We start from the raw sequence: 18,120 nt of genomic DNA, 5'->3' as shown, positions 1-18,120 counted from the left end.
AGAAAGTCTGTTATATTTTTGAGATCATTTTCTTCCTTCCTTATAGATAACACTATTAGAGAGAACATGGTTATTTCTACAAGCATCTATCAGAGCCACAGGAAATTCAAACTGAATGTTAGTATGTGAAAAAAACGGTTCAAATTTCCCAAAACATGGCAGCTTCCAGCAAATGCACAAACTCAGCCAGAGGTAGACAGTTGTGTGGTAGTTGGGGACGCAACAGGCAGCAGCACATCTGGTAAGGTTGCAGGCAAGCTGTGATTTTACTTATTTATTTTAAAAACTCGGAGCCTTGTCAGTCCCAGCAATAGGGTGATATTTTTAAGGCAATTTCCATAAGGAGAAAGGCCAGAATTTTGTTTTTCTTTTTGATAAAAAGAAGACTTTAAATTATTTGAGATGTTAACACATACTTCCATACCCCATGGTGGGTCTTTTAGGGGAATAAGATCCCTGAAGAGCAACTTTTCATCTGCTACTTTTGCCTCTAGGACAACAAACTCTGTGTACTGCTTAATGAAGTTTATTCCCTTCCTTGTGGACACAGTGCATCCCATTAAGAATTTCACATGGATTTTATACAACAACTTGCTTTAGAGACTGGACATGAGGTTATGAAAGGTATTCCCAAAACATCCAGTCCCATCAGTACCCTTCTTCTATTTAGCTATCTTCTTCATTTCTTTCCTAGAATTTACAATTCAAAAATGCAGACCCAAAACAGTTCAGGCCTTGGCAAGCAAACCTTTGCTTAATATAAGCCATTTCGTTTAGATAGGAGTTCACTGTGGCTTGGTTTTTAAGCATGCCTCCTGAAACGGGAAAGAGAAAATGGAGCCTGCAGTGGAAAGTTGGCAAGAAATCCACTGTCTTTTTGGAGAAAAGGTACCCATGGCACAGTAGGCATATATCTTTTTTAACTATGTTTAATGCATTATGAAAGGTTTACAGATGCTCATGGACTGCATAGAGTGTCCCCGTGATGCAAAATTAATTCAGAATCAGTTCACTGGATCTTTATTGTCCCAGGAGACAGAAAATGAGGCCACACTAATGGTATGATTTAGAGTGTGTTTTTATTTATTCCTAAATGTAATGTGCTTGTGTAGCAAACAATTCTTCTGCAGAGAAAAGATGTACAATCGCTTGAAACTAACAACACATTAAGTTGACTATTACTGGAATCCTGCTGCCTCTTATTGCTGTGTACATAATAACTTGACAAATATATTCAGATATGGTATGGGCTTAACACTCATTCCATGTCTGTTCTTTTTCTGCCAGCATGGTCTAATCCACTTAAGAGAGGATAATGAAAAAAGGCCTGATAAATCCTTACTTAGAATTTGTAATTTGTATGAGGTTTTTGCAGCCCACAATCCAGCTAAGTTAAAGGCAACTCAGGCATCTCACCATAAGCTGCAGCCTGTTCTCCACATGACTCCAGACACTCTGGAGACAGAGTTAACTTTCCATTAAATGAGATGACTTCCAGCACAATTTTTCTGCAAAGGGAGCAATGTCAACCCCACCTCTCCCAGCTATGTCCATCACAGAGGTGGAGGTGGCAGGAGGAAAACGTCCAACTTAAATCTAAGGTGGCTAAGCAGTGGTAGAGGTGTGCCAGATTTCTTGAAAAAAGAGACTTTGGTCCTGGAAAATAAGTGTATACTTGACTCGAAGGGCCATGACCACTGAAATAAGACAGCCCTTGAATGTCATTAAGCATTTCTTGATAACCATCATTTATAGTTATCCCTGAATTTATCTGTTGCATAGGTTTTCACATAGTGGCAGAAATTCCCGTAAGCTCTGCATATCCCCTGGACCATGCCTCCAAGCCCACCTCTTAACTCCTGCTCAGCAGATCAGTACGAAGCAAATCATGTCCAACTAGTCCAACCTTTTGGTTTAGCATCTGTCCTAATGCCACCAGAGAGGATTACTCTCCCACTTTCTAACCTGAGAGGAGGGACTTCACATCAGTTTCAAGAGCAGAAAGAAACTGGTCCCTTTTCCCACTGCCCAGCCTCATTCTATATCCCTTCCACTTGTGTGGACACCTCCCTCAGAGCCTTATCAGCCAGCCTATCTTAACTGAAGCCTTGAACATGGAGGTTGATCCACTTAGATCAAGCAGAGTGCTGCAGCCCCTATGCTACAACCCAAACTGCTGATGGCTACATAATCAGTATGTGCAAAAGATCAGATGCCTCTCGCCAAAAAAAACCTGACATGAAACCCAGTTCTCAAAGAAGGAGGGAGTATCTGCTTGTACACATGGGAAATTAAAAAAACAGTCACTAGAAAGTGATCACCAATTACCATGATATTAAGGTGAAGGAGAAGAAAGGTCAATCTTCACTAGGATGCTGGATTAGTCACATTTCCTTTAGACATTCTTTTCTCTCCTACCTGCTATTTTGTCTACCCACAGGTAAACTTCTCCAGATACTGAGATTTCTCTCAGATTTTGGTGCAGCTGCAAGGTCAGAATCTCCCTTTTGCCCACGCTGGTGAGTAGATGCTGCAGCAGACATGCTGGAGTGTGGGAGACAAAGAGAAACCTCTTTTCCTTTCCCTCATTAAATCCTTGCCTGCCCACCTGTCAGTTTGTACAGCCAACAGCACAACAGTGCCTCCAAAAGGTGGGTCTAGAAAAGAGGTGGGAAACTTCTTTTTTGTAGACTGTATGCCAAGAAGGGAGCTGTGAGGGGGGACTTCATTCCCACTAGAATCCTCACCTATCACTCAAGGCAGTAAATGCTTCTTTTCCAGATATAGCAGGAACCATACTCACAGATGACTATTTTCTTCCCCAGAAGCTCCTCTGATGCAGGCCCAAATTCAGAACAGAGCCAAACTGGTTAAATGAGACTAATGCTGGAAGGCACTATGGCTCTTATGGATGTTTTTCCACCGTCCACCCATTCCTGATGGCCTTCCTGCAACCCCTCGTCATTGTTCTGGGAAGCAGAAAAGGAAGTCATTGGTTCTCTAGAGGCACCAGAGAAGCCCTACACCCATCCCTGCCTGCCCATGCCCACACCACCCCCTGAGAAAAGGTCCAAGCAGTGAACAGTACTGTCATGTAGGGAAGGATCTGAAACTGACCCATAACAGCAAGACGTCCCAGACCAGTGTCTCTTTTGCAGGAGAGATGTGTTTCTCCCTGATTAGCCTTGCAAATTTGAACTTCTGCATTCAAGACTTTGGGTTGAACAAATACTCTTGAATCTACATCCTTTTTCCTGGCTGGTTATACTATGTATGTATATGTGTTTTCCTCCCTTCCCAGCTTGGCAGAAAGCCCTGCAGAGAGAAAAAAACACACATAAAGGAAAATGATCGTTGTGCTTTACCTCAGTAACTTGCTGAAAAAAAACCTTCTTAACACTAGGCAGCAGGAAAAAAAAGTGTTTGTACAAGACAGCTGGGTATTGGAGTACAGAGCAAGTATACTATTTAATTCAGTTTGTCATGTTTTCTCCATCTTCCCCTGCCCATCTCACCAGGATACTACTTATCTGTCTTGTGGAGTGCAGGAAGGAGATTTATCCTGCTGGCTCCTTCAGGTCAGGGCTCTCCATTCATGTCTTCACTTCAAAGCAGTGTTACAGAGTGCTGGGCTACAGCTTCTGTTGGTGTCAATATACATATTAGCAAATGCAGACTCTGACAGTTTTCCAAAGAGTAAAAGGTGCGTAGACAGAAAGATGAGGTATCAGACAGAGAGGTGAGGTATAAATCATGCCAGTATTAGCAGACTGAGCAAGATTGCCTAATGTAAGGGGAGAAGTGTTTCACCGTATTTTCTAGCACAGTTTTTGCATGTGCCAGTGAGGTTTTACTGAAGCTCAGGAAATAGTCTGTACCAGAACCTCTGTCTGTTAAGAACTGTGGACAAGACCAGTTTGGGAAGAAGGGAAGAAGGTTTCACATTTTGCACCTAGTGTAAGAGAACTGATTCTTTCTCATTATTTTTTGTACAAATGTAACCTGTGAGTCCAGCTGGCTCCAGTAGACTCCGGATAATGTCATCACATATATTTGTGCAACTGGAAGAAATGCCTGTCCCCAGCCGCTTCCCAGAGGCTGTTTCCAAGAAGGACACCAGCCAGGTGAGTGGTCTGTGCAACCAATCCCTAACCCACTTCAACTACAGTGACCAAAGACAGCAAGGGCCTGCTGTAGACATCCACAAAGCTAGTTTGGTTGATCAAGACTGAAGCAAGTCACAGCCTTCTCCCAAGCAGGATTGCTGCCATGGGGTAGGCTGGAGAAAGAGATAACATGTAAAGATCCCTTTTGATGGGCTCAGGGTTAACCACCATTACCATCAATTATTCATGATTCCCATGCAGACTTAAGGCAAATAAGGTATTAAAAATTTACATCTCTCTTCTTCCCTGCTCCTCTTTGGTATCATCACTTCTTAAATATAGCTGGTGAATGTGAGCATTTGCTGTTAATTAGCTGTAATGATAATTGCAAAGAAAGTACAAACGCCTTTACTGGGAAGATATGATGTGTCTCTCATTAAATGCAGCCTAATAAAAAATTCGTCAACTTCCTCACTTTTATTCCAGAATCTCCAATCTCACATTAATTTAAGATGTATTGTAATTGAAGATAGAGGGCTAGATAGTGATCTGCTGAACATCTCTGAAGGCTGTGATAATTATGTGTTTTATATAGTTTTAGGAAAAGAGTGTATTATAATGCATTTTTATTTTATAGACATTTTGTTCTTTTAAAAAATTAATTAGCTGTAAAAAAATTAATAAAAGTAATCTTTATGTATTATTTATATAAAATATCTTTTTAAGTAAACAGTTTTCATCCTCTCTTTGGGTTTCCATTTTGCGTTTGGTGAAGTTCAGGAGTTCATCAAACTAGTCCACCTCAGTTTTCATTTACGTGCAGTTTCACTGTTTGTTATTGGTGTAAACTGCTCTGGCATAAATAACTCACAGGCTTGTGAGTGTCCTTGAGCCACTTCCAGTTCACAAAGCCTTGAGTCTGTTACAGTTCAGACTAATTTTCTAAATTCTCTTTGCTCCAGAAATGCCCAGCTCAGAGAGAGGCACATTGTGCAAGGTGGTAACAATCATAGCACTGTTTCTTCTAATACTAATTTTTTACAAACTGTCACTTGTATTGCATGCCTATACTAGAACTGATGGAAAATTTTCCACAATATTTCTTTTTATTTTTCTGTGAAAAAAAGTCTGACTGGATTAAAGCCAAAAAGCTTTATGGCATTTTTCTCAGATCATACCAAGAATAGCCAATACACCCATGATAAAGATGTTCACCTGGGCTGCCTCATACTCAGTGGAGCCCCCCAGGCTACAAAGCTGGTCTTTTTCTGTGGCTCACTGAATATTTCATTATTTATACTAAGTGGACCAGCTTCAGGTTGAGAGATGGAAAATGCTTTCCATGCCAGGGTGAGAAATAGGACAATAATTCATTCTAGGCTTTGTTGTATTTTTTTTTTAAGAACAAAACTTGAGCTTTTCCATTTAAACAATTCAACAGTGTCCCCATCAGGGTATCCCAGCAGTTAGAATAAAGAGAACAAAATATTCTTTTCAATGTGAACCTGGCTGGCCACTGTTATGTGCTGGAGTATAAACCTGTAGGTATTACCAAATTATTTCCTTTTATCCTGTCACGTCTGAATCACATATGAACAATGTAAAAGTTGAGAACTCTCAGAAGGGCAATTAGAAATAGACTGGACTGAGCATATTTTCTGTTCACAGATGTTGCTAAGGAAAAGCTGGACTTGGACTGCTTTGCAATTGTCCCTTGAAGACAGAGGACCTAGAGGCATTGTGGAGGATTCTCCCTCTCTCCTGTGCACCTCCAAACTGCACAGGCAAATTGCAGAAGCTGCCACAGTCAACTAAAACACAATTTCATTGTGAAAGGGGTAAATCAGAAAGGTAGAAAGTGTGAAAAGCTCAAAGCATTAAAATAGCCATGATTGTCAACAAAAGGAGACAGTGCACATAACCCACAAAAATATATTTTTAACTTTGGCTTATGGCAGGTGAGCATCGTCCATAAATTCGAGTGCCTTCCTATCATTTTCCTGTCTGTTGTGCAAAATGCTGTAGTGATGCACCAAAATCAGTGGGGCCCCACCAAATGGATTCATCTGCCACTTGAAAACACTGGACACAGCATTTGCTGCCCATTTGAACAAGGCTGAGGTAAAAACTGAGTAGTTTACCTTGGAATTTGCATTTGCATTGCAGTCCTCCCTTAGCATGTCCCGATAAGATCCTCTTGGGAAGCGACTGGCTCTTAGACATTTCACTGTACATAGTGTAACATCCAGAGAAGAATAAGGACTTGTTTGATTTGTATTAACCTGGGCAATGAAGCTCAGGTCTTTCTTTCAATGCACATGGAAAACACCAGTGAACCTAAGGGTTTAAGGAACTGCCGCAAATCCTAGTTCATGAAGGTGCTTAAGAAGATGGATACTTACCTATCCTGAAATCTCAGCTGAAATAGGATGCTAACTAGATACAATAACTCATTCCTTTGTCAAGGGGATTTTTTGAGTCAGTGCTGTCAGGTTAGCACCAGCTTCCAGGAGCAAGAACTCAGTTCACACCACACCAACACTTCTTGCAGCACTTTAAAGAGACTCTTAAAGGAAGTGATGACTTAATCAGGTTTCCCTTTCCTAAGGCTTCCAATTGACAGCTGTATCAGCTCCTCCTCTCTGTCGGCTGCCCTGGCAGCCAGTGTCTGGCTGTCCTGCAGCTCAAGCAGTCCAAATCAGTGTTGACTCCAGAATTTAAACACTAGAGCCATACACCCATCCTAAGCAAGTGTATGTCCTGGGTGTTATAAGAACTACAACACTTCTCCATTCTTCTCTGACAGATATTCATTAGCATAGGGAGGATATATGCTGCAAATTCCACATTGTTTCTGCAGATTCCATCTTTGCTTCCAGAACAAATAACTGGAAATCAGAGTGATTACAGCACTCACAAAACACTATTCAAGTGAGAAAACAAAATCTGAAAAGTTATGCATGTAAATTGTACGGCCTCCAACCTCACAGAGTACATTTTCAAAGAATGCACTTTAAATAAAAATCGCATATTAGAACTAATTATTCTTCATATTACTTTCTCTACCATTTTTTTAAAAGTTACAGGCAGGTCTTTTTCAAAAGCAATACGTTAACCTGATCTCCTACATATTCTTTTTTCAAAGCAAGCCCTAAAATTCATCTTGCAATAAGATATCACAGAAAACATAATAGAGGAAAAAGTGAAGAAGCAAAAAGGAGGCTGTATTTCTCCAGAGAAAGTGAGTGTATACTACATAATCACAAACAATATACAATGACATAAACTCTGCCATAAATATCTAGCATACTTTAATCATGATGAAAGGAGAAACTGGAGCTTCCTTGGGGGATGGTGTGTTCTCATTTGTAGTCATATCTGTCTTCTCACTATGAAACATTTTAAGTTTCAACGAGTTTTGTGATTTTGCAAAGGCCTAAAGAAAAGAAAATGTGAGAATGGTGGTGAAAGGAGAGGCAACTTATAAATATGTTTGAACCCAGTGGTGAAAATGGAAATGCAGAATTCCTGCATGAAACTCATCCACTGGCAGATCATGTCTGCAAAGGAGCAGTACCTCTATTTGACATTCTTAGAGGTGTCACTGCAGTTATCCAGGCAAATTACAACCCCTGATTGCCCTCCAAAGGCTCATCTATTTCAGCAGAGCTACATTGATCTGCCTGGCTGCAGGTCTTACTTCGATTCTCAGACATAAGGTAAAATAAGGGAGGCAGTACACAAACCAAAAAAGAACTGCCTTTTGCCTAAAAATGTTGTGTCAGTTTAAGTGGGAAGTGTTTTAATTTAACTGGAAAGCAAATGTGTACTACAAAGAAAGGAGCTATAGTGCAGGACACCAACATGCAACATCTTCAGACAGTCCGTGAGGGGAACAGTTAAAACTCTGGGGCAAAATTCTGCCTAAATAAAATGCCATTTGATAGCATAAACAATAATTACTGCCCATGATTGTATTCCTCACTAATAGCAATGGCATGTGATACCATGGAAATCTAGGCTTGTTTCAGCACTGTTTTTTCATAAATATATATAACATTCTAAAATCTACCGCAGACATGATATTTTAAATGCATTGCTGCCTGTCCTTCCCCAGCATCCCGAGGGTCCTGGCAAAGTTTGCATCTAGTCCTGCGAGAACTGTCTGCCTCTGCGACATGAATTTTTCTGTCTGCATTGAGGAACAGGTATGCATGCAACACCACCAGTAGGCAGAGAGAGCTGGTAAACATTCCTATCTGAGCTTGCCATTCAAGAAGCATGGCAAGGAAAATAACTTGGTAGACTAATATGTACAAGCTTCACTTGGAGCCAGGTGATTCAGAGGTTGGCAGGGTGAAGGCAGAGCACGCCAATTTCTAGTATGAATGACAGATGCTGATCTGTATCAATCCAGCACCTTTGATTCCTATTCCTGAACAAGTCAGTGTGCATCTGGTTCTGCCAGGGAGACTGCCTTAAGTACAAGACCAGAGTGAGCCCTGTGGATTTGTAGTCAAAGGCTTAAAGTGTTTTACTGCTCGCTCATGGAGTTGTTCAACAGCCCTATTTGAAAGCTAAATCCAAATTATAGCATTCAGGTATGCTGATGAACTGCAGGAAAGAGAAGATTGCAACATGTATAGGCATTATTACTATAAATGTAAATGAAGTTACATTGACAAAATAAAGATTTTGAGGGAGAGCTGCCTGCCCTTCAAACAGGCAATTCACCTATAAATGCAGAAGTCCTGTTACCAAAATAAGTCAGATCTCCCCTAGGGACCACAGGCAACATCTCTCTCCCAGTTTAACCTTTGTAGTGCAAACCAGTCCTAAGAGGATCACTAAAAAACATCCATGAAAGAATGATGTATTTAAGATTAGCAGAGATCAGGATTAGAATTGGAGAGGACTTTTTGAGGAACTTGCAGGGAAACTCTGTGATCTCAGTGTTAAAAGTAGGGACTGTGTCCTTGAAATGTCTGTAATGCTGGCTGAAATCACGTCATCAAATCATGAAAGAATGAAAGAAAAATTATACCATTTTTGAAAGATTCACAGACCATGTTCTATGAAGTATGTGATGATTTTCTTAATTTTATACAAGTAAATGATTTTCTTGAAAGCATCAGTCTTCAACCGCACTTAACTACTTGCTACGTGATACTTCTAAGAAATGTCATCTGCTTCTGTTGGTGAAGACTCTTAATGGAAGAAAGAAGGACATCTGAATGATATCAAATCGACCTAATTCCCTTTCATAGAAAGGCTATCAAACCATCTGCTTTGAAATAATATTATTTTCTTCAGAAGAAAAGGAAGATGGTTTCTCCCTTCAAGCTGAAGTCAAAGCTCATATTCCTGGCAGAGCAGGATAGTGCAGGTGGTATCAAGAGGCCAGTCAGATGAAAAGAGGAGGGAAGAAGTACTATGGCAAACCAGAAGAAGAGAAGTGATGAAGATCCAGATTCTGAAAGGGATTTGAAAGGGACCCAGTTCTTAGATGGGTGTCTAAAAGCTTTTGGTCTCCTCAGAAATGCCTAAGGAACAGTTGCAAAGCTTGTGGAAGACCTGGCACTGGTTTCTATCATCTCTGGACAAAAAAAATTTAAAAACTCCAGGAAGTCAAAGAGAAAGTGAGCACTTAAAAAGACATTAGGTTCCAAAATCCTTTTGGAAATCTTGACTGGTCAATTTAGCAAACTCCCAAATAGTCCCAGGTGGCTAGTGACAGCCCAGCAGGGATGTGACTTCTTACCTTGCACAAGCGGGCACTTGTGACAAAAGACCATTTTTATTTCCCTTGTAAAGAAAAGTCAATGTTCATTTGTTTGGGAGACCTCCTTGACAGAAAGCTTTATCAGCCATGAAATTAGCCCTTCATGCTCTCTTAAGCCAATAGGCCAGGACTGAGATGCCTACTGCACCTGATGCTTGCAGTTAGTTCTGATTAGCAGCCCCTCATGGATTTCAAAGAGCAGCTGCCTTAAATGCAGGCTGTAAAACTTCACTGGCTGCACTAAATCAATAGGTAGGCGAGAGACAGGTTGGAGAAGAGAGGGGAGAAATAAACAGACACTAAAGCTACAACATTATTATCTTCTTTGGCAAATAGCCACCAAAATTGCTCAATATACAGTATACACACAAACATATACTCACATACAGTCTGCCTGGCAAAGCACAAAATAAAATATCCCTTAAATAATATGTTGGTTCTCTTGGGCAAATAAGAAACAAGCAGCTAAATTTAGCAAGGAAATAAAACTGTATTGTAAAGCCCTGGAGACCTATTATGGCAATGACCTCTGTACTTTCAGTTCTTAGAGGATTCTTATTTACTTGACTATGAGAGGATTGCTAAAGACTCATAAAGTGTCACTAAGAAGTCTAGGTGAGCCCGCAATCTCACAGTGACTGGGGGATGTGACCATTAGCTACCTTAAAATTCACAATGTTGCTATCACAAGGATCACATCCCAGCTCTGTGGGAACTGTGATACCCAAGGACACCTCAGCACCTTATAAACTCAGCAATGCCAAGTTGGAAATGGAAAACTGATCTCGGGAAAATTCCTGCATGGGAGAAAACCTTTAAAAAGGAGAAAGACTGGTCCTAATGTGTATGATGTGTGTTCAGGGACAAATCCAAAGAACCTGATGCAGAGTCACAGAAGTGATGACACTGACTGAATCAACCCCTGTAATTATACAGGAAATTAGTGATGCAGTTTAATACAGGGAGAAAAGGAGAATGATGAGTAGGCTTTACCTCATCTAATTTTCAACATCTATGATGTAAACAGCTCTGTCTGAACTAGTGTCTCTTTCCTGCCCTATGATCCTCAAAGGAAAATAGGACTCTCTTTAAGGTGCAGTTCATCTAACTTATTTTTGGATGAAAATATTTTTACTCTGAAAATGCCAGTTTCTGTCTACTGTCTGTAAGAGAATCATAGAATAACCAGGTTGGAAGAGACTCACCGAATCATCAAGTCCAACCATTCCTATCAAACACTAAATCATGCCCCTTAGCACCTCATCCACCCGTGCCTTGAACACCTCCAGGGAAGGTGAAGTGATAGTGACAAAGGGAAAGGGAGTGACGCAGAGCATGATCCGTCAATGCAAAGAGGTATTAGAAAATATGCTATTTTTTACAGTTTGCTTTAGATAATCCTACAGAATAGGACAGAATTAATTTCTTTCTAATTATATTTTATTAAATATGCTTTAAAATCCCTCTCTCTCAATCTTATAGGAAGTACTTTAGAGGTAATTTGCCTTACCTAATTCAATTTCTCTTCCATATCACAAAAGTCTTCTGTATAGATCCAGATCAGAACCAGGGACTTTCCCAAAAGGAATCTGAATGAATTTTGGGCACACATTGATGAGATTGCATTTTAAAGAACAATTAAGTTACCTGAATGGAATGAAACAAGATGCTCTAGGGACAGGCTGACGTTTGGAAAGACAGAGTCATTCTCAGATTAAATGAACACATTCCCATTTGTGGTCTGTAACTGAGGCTTATATCAAGGTCAGCATCTTGAAAACCCAATGGATAGTTCGTTATATTTATACACATCCAGACCATGTGCTAAAGGATACAGCTGGGGTAGACACTGTGAGTGTGGGAGCTTGACACTTTACTACTAGCTCAGCATTCCTCTCCGCTTCTGTGCCCCTATGTGAAAAATTAAGATAATAATATTGTTTTAATCTTCCTCACCATGGTGTTGTGTCTATTATTTAGTTGGCATGTGTGGAGACCTGGACAAACACTAAGTTTTAATCAGGTCTTGATGAGCTTGGGGAATGCAGCAGGGTCTGAGCAGAGAGTGGAAGAGTGAGGCACTGATCTCATCTGCCTGGCGCAGGAGGATGCCAATGGCACTGCCTCACCACAGTATCCCTCCTCACACCCCTCCATGTGGCAGATGGAGCTTTCTGTGGAGGGACACTGGCTGTTCAGCTGGCTAATTTGCAACACCTCCAGCCTCTCTGGCTGATGTGACTTGTCTCTGGCAAAGGGCTGGTCCATGTTTCTTCTGCTAGAGAGTACAGTCTTCACTAATTACTTCTGTGGCCCTCACAACATCACTAAATTTCTTGCTGCCAGATGTTCACAGGGTTTGAAAGTGGGATTCAGCTCCACCTAGTATTTTGAAAAAAATATGATTAAATCTGATAGCTAGCATCGATTTTTAGGCCAAATAAAGTAACTGAGGGGAATGCCATGAGTGGTATCATGCTGAGGGTTTGTATCTTTGCATCTCAAACTTCTTATCATTCTTTGGGGACAATTGGGCTTTTTTATTATTATTATTCCATGGGGGGGGTGAGGGGGAGGGGTGCCAAGGGACAGTAAGGATTATTTACTGCTCTGTGGTTATTAGCCTTTTATGAACTGAACCAAATGTTGGTACTCCTTATATTTCCTCCAGGAACATTGCTTGCTTTATAATGCTGCTACTACCTTGACTGGGTCTGATATCCTGGGACCAATGATGCTGCACAGGAAAAAAGTTTGCCATACGTAGTGTAATTCTTCACAAAGCATAGAACCAAATTCCACGGGAAGCCAAGCACAATATTCAGAGGTGGAAATTTGGAAATACATGTAAAACAAGTGCTTCTGTTGTAGGTAGAATAGAGAACTCGGGAAAGGCAGAAGCATAACCCCTGAATTAATGATGAATCCCGGTACTCAGAGATGTGTCTTTTAAACAACCTTTGATAATTGGCCTCTCGGTAGCGTGGAGTGCACATCCTAAAATAATGGAATGGAAATCAGCATCAATCAACACAGCATGAGGCTCCTTCTTCTCCAGCAAACACATATCCTTGCTAAACACTGGTGGCTGTTAGTCCTAAATTTAACACCAATTAGGGCCTGATTCTCAGCTGTGCCTGAAGGGATGAATGTCCTCTACACCTATCCAAGTCCATCAAGAAACATAAAAATATCTCAGCATCTCTTAGAAGAAGTTCTGCAGAATCAGACCCTTAACAGTTTGATAGCCTGAATGCTAACATTGCCCAGAGGACTTAAACTGATAAACAAAGACATCCCAGTACAACAAAACAAGGCAACAACAACAGAGAGGGAAAAAAAGAGACACTATTGTTGTGCTACTCCAGTGTATCTCTAAAGCCAGAAAAACTGCAGCAGAGATAAGAGGGGCTAATAAGAGGAAGAAGAGGCAGCATTTAAGGGGGGGAAGCATTAATAATTGGTGTTGAGATTTGCTTCATGTCACAAAAGACAAACTGGATTAATTTTCTATAAACATCCCAGAGAGGATTCAAGTCTCATTTCAGCTATGAAAAAAAGATAATTTTGCTGTTTTCCTCCTTTTCTGGTGTAGAAGAGAAGGAAAGTTTCTCACATCCCCATCAACCATGTGGCTGGACTGAGAATGCAGGGGGAAGGCTCAGCTTTGCAACAACGTGCACCACATTCTCTCCCTGCTTCTGTCCTATGTAGCTGACAAACTGTTGTCAGGTCTCTGCTGCCACTGGTGAAGATGTCTATATTCTCTTTACATACACGACCTTTTATATTCAGCCTTTCTCTTCAATGAATTTGAAAGTTCCTGTGGTGAAAGTCAACATTTGTGGAAAGGATGGGCAGCAGCTTTAACTTTGCCCCAACCCATTTTTTCTCAGAGCAAAAACATACTACAAAAAAAAGGAGGGTAATCCATAAGCAGATCCAACTCGTAGAGCCAAGAAAGAACAAGTCTGCAAGTGCCACATAGTAAGCAACACATAAACAGCGAGAATGCCATTGAGACATTAAGCAAAATTAAGTCCTCTGACTGGAGTAGGAATTTGTGAACACATAGAGTGTACACAGGTGAAAAGACTCTCCTCAGTGGTGCCATCAGACAGTGAGATGTTGTGGACCTGAAAGGTCTTTACTGTCACAGAGGAGAAGATCCTGCAACAGGACCCTCTCCTCCTCCTTTGATTAAAAAAGTGTGAAATGGTCAAATTCAGCTGTCCTTAGTTTTGACAGCTGATAAGGAGAGGGAGTACAGTGCTCCAGGCCTCTTAGCTATGACAGACCTGAGCACAGCAAGTCTGACCTGCTGCTCCTGCAGCCACCAGCTGTGCCAAGTCTTAGATGGCTTTTGGAGGTGAAGAAGACAGTAAGTTCATCACCTTTAAGAAGGTGCCAAAGCAAAACCCCACTGAGGCCACAAACCGGGCAGTTCTTGTCAAGCCAAAGGAACTCGGCTGAAATCCACTTAAATCAATTAATTACAACTGTTATCTCAGAGTATCAGAAAATGCAGATTATCTCCCTCATATCCTATATTTTTCTAGGGTTTAGAACATGCAGAATTCAAATGTTTTAAGTTTTTCTTAGAGACTAGACTCAGAATATTCAATGCAAATGAAAGAACCAGATGGAAACATTTTGAGTAAAACAATAGTCTGCTGGAAAGTGCTGATCTGATGAAATGCAAAGTTTCCTGGTAGTAACTTGACTGGGAAGTTCCACTGGAAGAAAATTGCGTAAGGTCAAATGTTTAATTTTCCATACAGTTGAAAGTTTCTTATTTGATTTTCTATGTTATAGTAATGTTTGAAATAATACTATTGAAGACAGCGAGATAATACTGTAATATTATCTTTTTGCCATGGTCAACTTTTATCTAAATTAAACATTTGGATGAGCTTGAAGTGAAACCTTTTAAGGAAATCATAGAATCAGAATGGTTTGCAGAGTATAAGAAAAAATATCTATGAAGCCAATAGCAAAGCTTATACCTGTATGATAGTAGTAACAAAAGGACAGTAGTAACATTACTTCCATCTTTACACTTTGCCTCATAATTTCAGATGAACTGATCTTACATTCACAGCTATTTACTACTTGTCTCAGAGAATTGCCATGTGATTAACATGTACATTGTCTCAACCTCAACATGATTCTACCACTTCTGGAGGCTTTAAAACCTTCCCAGCATTTGATCAACAGAAGTCAAACCCTCCCACATTTTCAAAATGGGACCACTTGGATGACCAAGCATGAGGTAGCATTTGCAGAACTGCCTGTTGAGTTATTGCACCAGATAAGCATAGAGCCCATACTTAAGAAACTGGTCAAAGAAGCCCATTGAGGTAAAAATAATGAATAATAAAAAGTAGCGAAGGTAAAAAAAATGACAAATTCTGCATTAAACTCACTCCATCCAGAGTCCAAATATCCTAAAAATATCCATTTTCAAAGCAGCAAAAAGAAGGTTGCATCTCAGCTCCTCTCGTGTATTGTCACAAATGAGATTTCACATAAAACTTGTATTTAAATAAAACAGCAACTGAATAGAGTTCAATGATAGGGTCATGGTATTACTTACTGCATGGAAGAAATATATGACAGAAAATTGTATTGTATGTGTTTCTAGCTAAAGAATTATATGCGCTTATAGTCAAAGGATTATATGTGCATACTAAATTCTGTATATCACTTAGCTTAGATTTAAAAAGTTCATAATGCTTGTCCCCAACTCACTTACATGTCCATACGGGCATCTGGCATGAGTTCACTCTGGAGCCTAAATCTGAGATTTCGCTGAGCAGACACTCAGGTACGGGATCCTTCCATCTGGATATCCAGTGTTAGCTTGTGCTGAAGTCTATATCCAAGGTTTCATGAAGCAGATTCTCAGGCATCAGATAATATAAAATAAATAATTTAATAGAGGGATATAACAACATGGTTGACTTTAGAGAAAGAGGCCAACATGTACCAAGAAATCCTTGTACATTCTGGGAGTTTTTTTACTGGAAATTTCCAGTTTGTGGCCTAATGTTACTGCAAGTCTTGCTACTCATGCTAAGAAAGCTAAGCAAACAACATACTAGATCAAACAATATTATAAGTCTAAATTATTCATTCTATTTAAAATGTTCCTTCAGGCAAAACAACCAATCTTTGTTAAAGAGGAGAATTGCCTGGTGTGCAGTTCTGTTGTCATCCAGGAAGGATTCAAACGGAGCTAACCAGAGGTCGATCATTGGTAGAAGATCTCATTTCTTTGAGAAGCACTCTTGGAGGTGCCCCAGCATGAGGGGAGATCATTATCATGCAACCACACTGCCTCATAGGGAGAGTGTAAAGAAGGCTCATTTGTGCTCTCAAATATGACAGCATGGGATAAAAGTGCTGGCTGATAGTAAAATTGCATACAATAGAGGGTCCATATGAGTGTTCACGGTGTCACTCTGCTCCATGTGTGTTTCTCAGAGGAGTTCTTAGCTTGGCTGCAAGCAGCCCTTTACGTCCTCTGAAGCCTGAAAAAAACTGCTGCTGGTTTTGTTAAGGGAGGGAGATGGAACACATCTGCCATAGGTACAGACAGTCCGTGTTTAGGTAGTCCAGGCATTCTTGGTGGCACAATAACCCATTGGGTGTGCAAGGTCCTCATGTCTAGAGGATACAGTCCATCCTGTCTGTCTGGAAGGAATGTACCCTTCGTGAAGACTAGCAGACTATCTTTAGTCAGAAACATGAAAAAGCCCCACACTTCACAACATTGTGTTTCTGGTTAATCGTATAGCTCAGGCACTTATAAAATAATAAATCACCTGCAAAAGTCAAGGAAGAAGAAAAAAAACTCAACACAAACAGCTTGAACAGCAATTTACAAAGTTGCTCAGCACAGCAATATTTAAAGCTGCTCTTCACAATATGTCATTTTCAGATAAGTTAATAAAGAAATATAGGAGAGAATCAATTTTTAGTAATCATTACCATGTACAGTAGTGAAACCTCCAGGCTATTCAATTAATTCTAGACCATAATTATGACCCAGGAACAAATTGTATAAATCAGCATTTTTTTATTTAACCATACAAATCAGACTCTGATCTTGAGTGCAAATCAAGAGTTGTATATTTCACAGCTCTTGCTGTCCCAGAAAATAGGCTCTCCAAGGATTGAAACCCCTTGAGGCATAAACTGTGCACACTTCACATTCCACAGGGATCAGAGTAATTATAGTAATTTTTAACTCAGCATGTCACTGTTCCCAAAAGACACTCAAGTTTCTTGGTAGAATGTAGAAAAGGTGAAACCAGCTCACTAATCTAGCAAATTCTAGGTCTGAGGCAGAAAAGAAGATTTTACAAAAACTACAAAATCTCAGACTCACTAGTCCAGTCCAGGATCAAGCTCAACTGGAGAAAGTTACAACAAAGAGAAACAGCTGAGTCTCGTACACCTTGTAGCACTTTGTGCTACTAGAGCACTTAGCCTCTGTGGGTTTCAAAGCATATTCTGGTTGCTGGATTACATTTACTGCTTTAGTCTTACAATGGATTTTAGCAGACTGCCCAAGGCGCAGAGGTGAAGCCACTTACCTAAGAACATTCAGTCAGTAAATTTCAAAAACCGTAAAATGAACTCAGGAGTTCAAGTGGCCACCATGTACTGTAGCTAGACATAATGCATGAAGGGATGCCAGCAATTCACAGCCCCTCCCAGTGGATGAATTCACAACATCCTGACCAAAAAACCAGACGTAATTTGTTTGGGGTCCCTTATGCCCTTAAGTATTGATACCAGCAATCTGGTCAGCTTGCTGCTTCCTTCCAGGGCCTCTGTCATCCCTGCTGTGTATCTCCTAGTTCATTCCCCAGTTTCAATCCATAAGGTGTAAATGCGGTCCTTGAGTGAGTGTTCCCAAGAGCAAGATGGGGATATTGCACACCAGACATCTGTGTGTCTGCATCCCACAGGGTTCAGGGCTGTCATTCCAAACAGCTAAAACAGACGTAAGCAGACAGGTGAATATACTGCCCAGGAGATGATGTTGCTCTTTTTTGATCAAAGAAGGGGTATAAAAACATAATCCAAGCCCTGGGTTTTTAATTTGCTACATTATTTCTGACTGCAGCTCTGACTTCACCAGTTTCAAGTAGGCAGACTGGACGCTATATTGACAGAAGTGATCATATTAAGTGATTGTTCCCCATCACTTTTTTAGATATT

The sequence above is a fragment of the Phaenicophaeus curvirostris genome, chromosome 7 (genome assembly GCF_032191515.1).
Source record: "Phaenicophaeus curvirostris isolate KB17595 chromosome 7, BPBGC_Pcur_1.0, whole genome shotgun sequence".
NCBI lineage: Eukaryota > Metazoa > Chordata > Aves > Cuculiformes > Cuculidae > Phaenicophaeus > Phaenicophaeus curvirostris.
The sequence above is the reverse complement of the archived record's forward strand: the minus strand, read 5'-3'. Positions refer to the sequence as shown.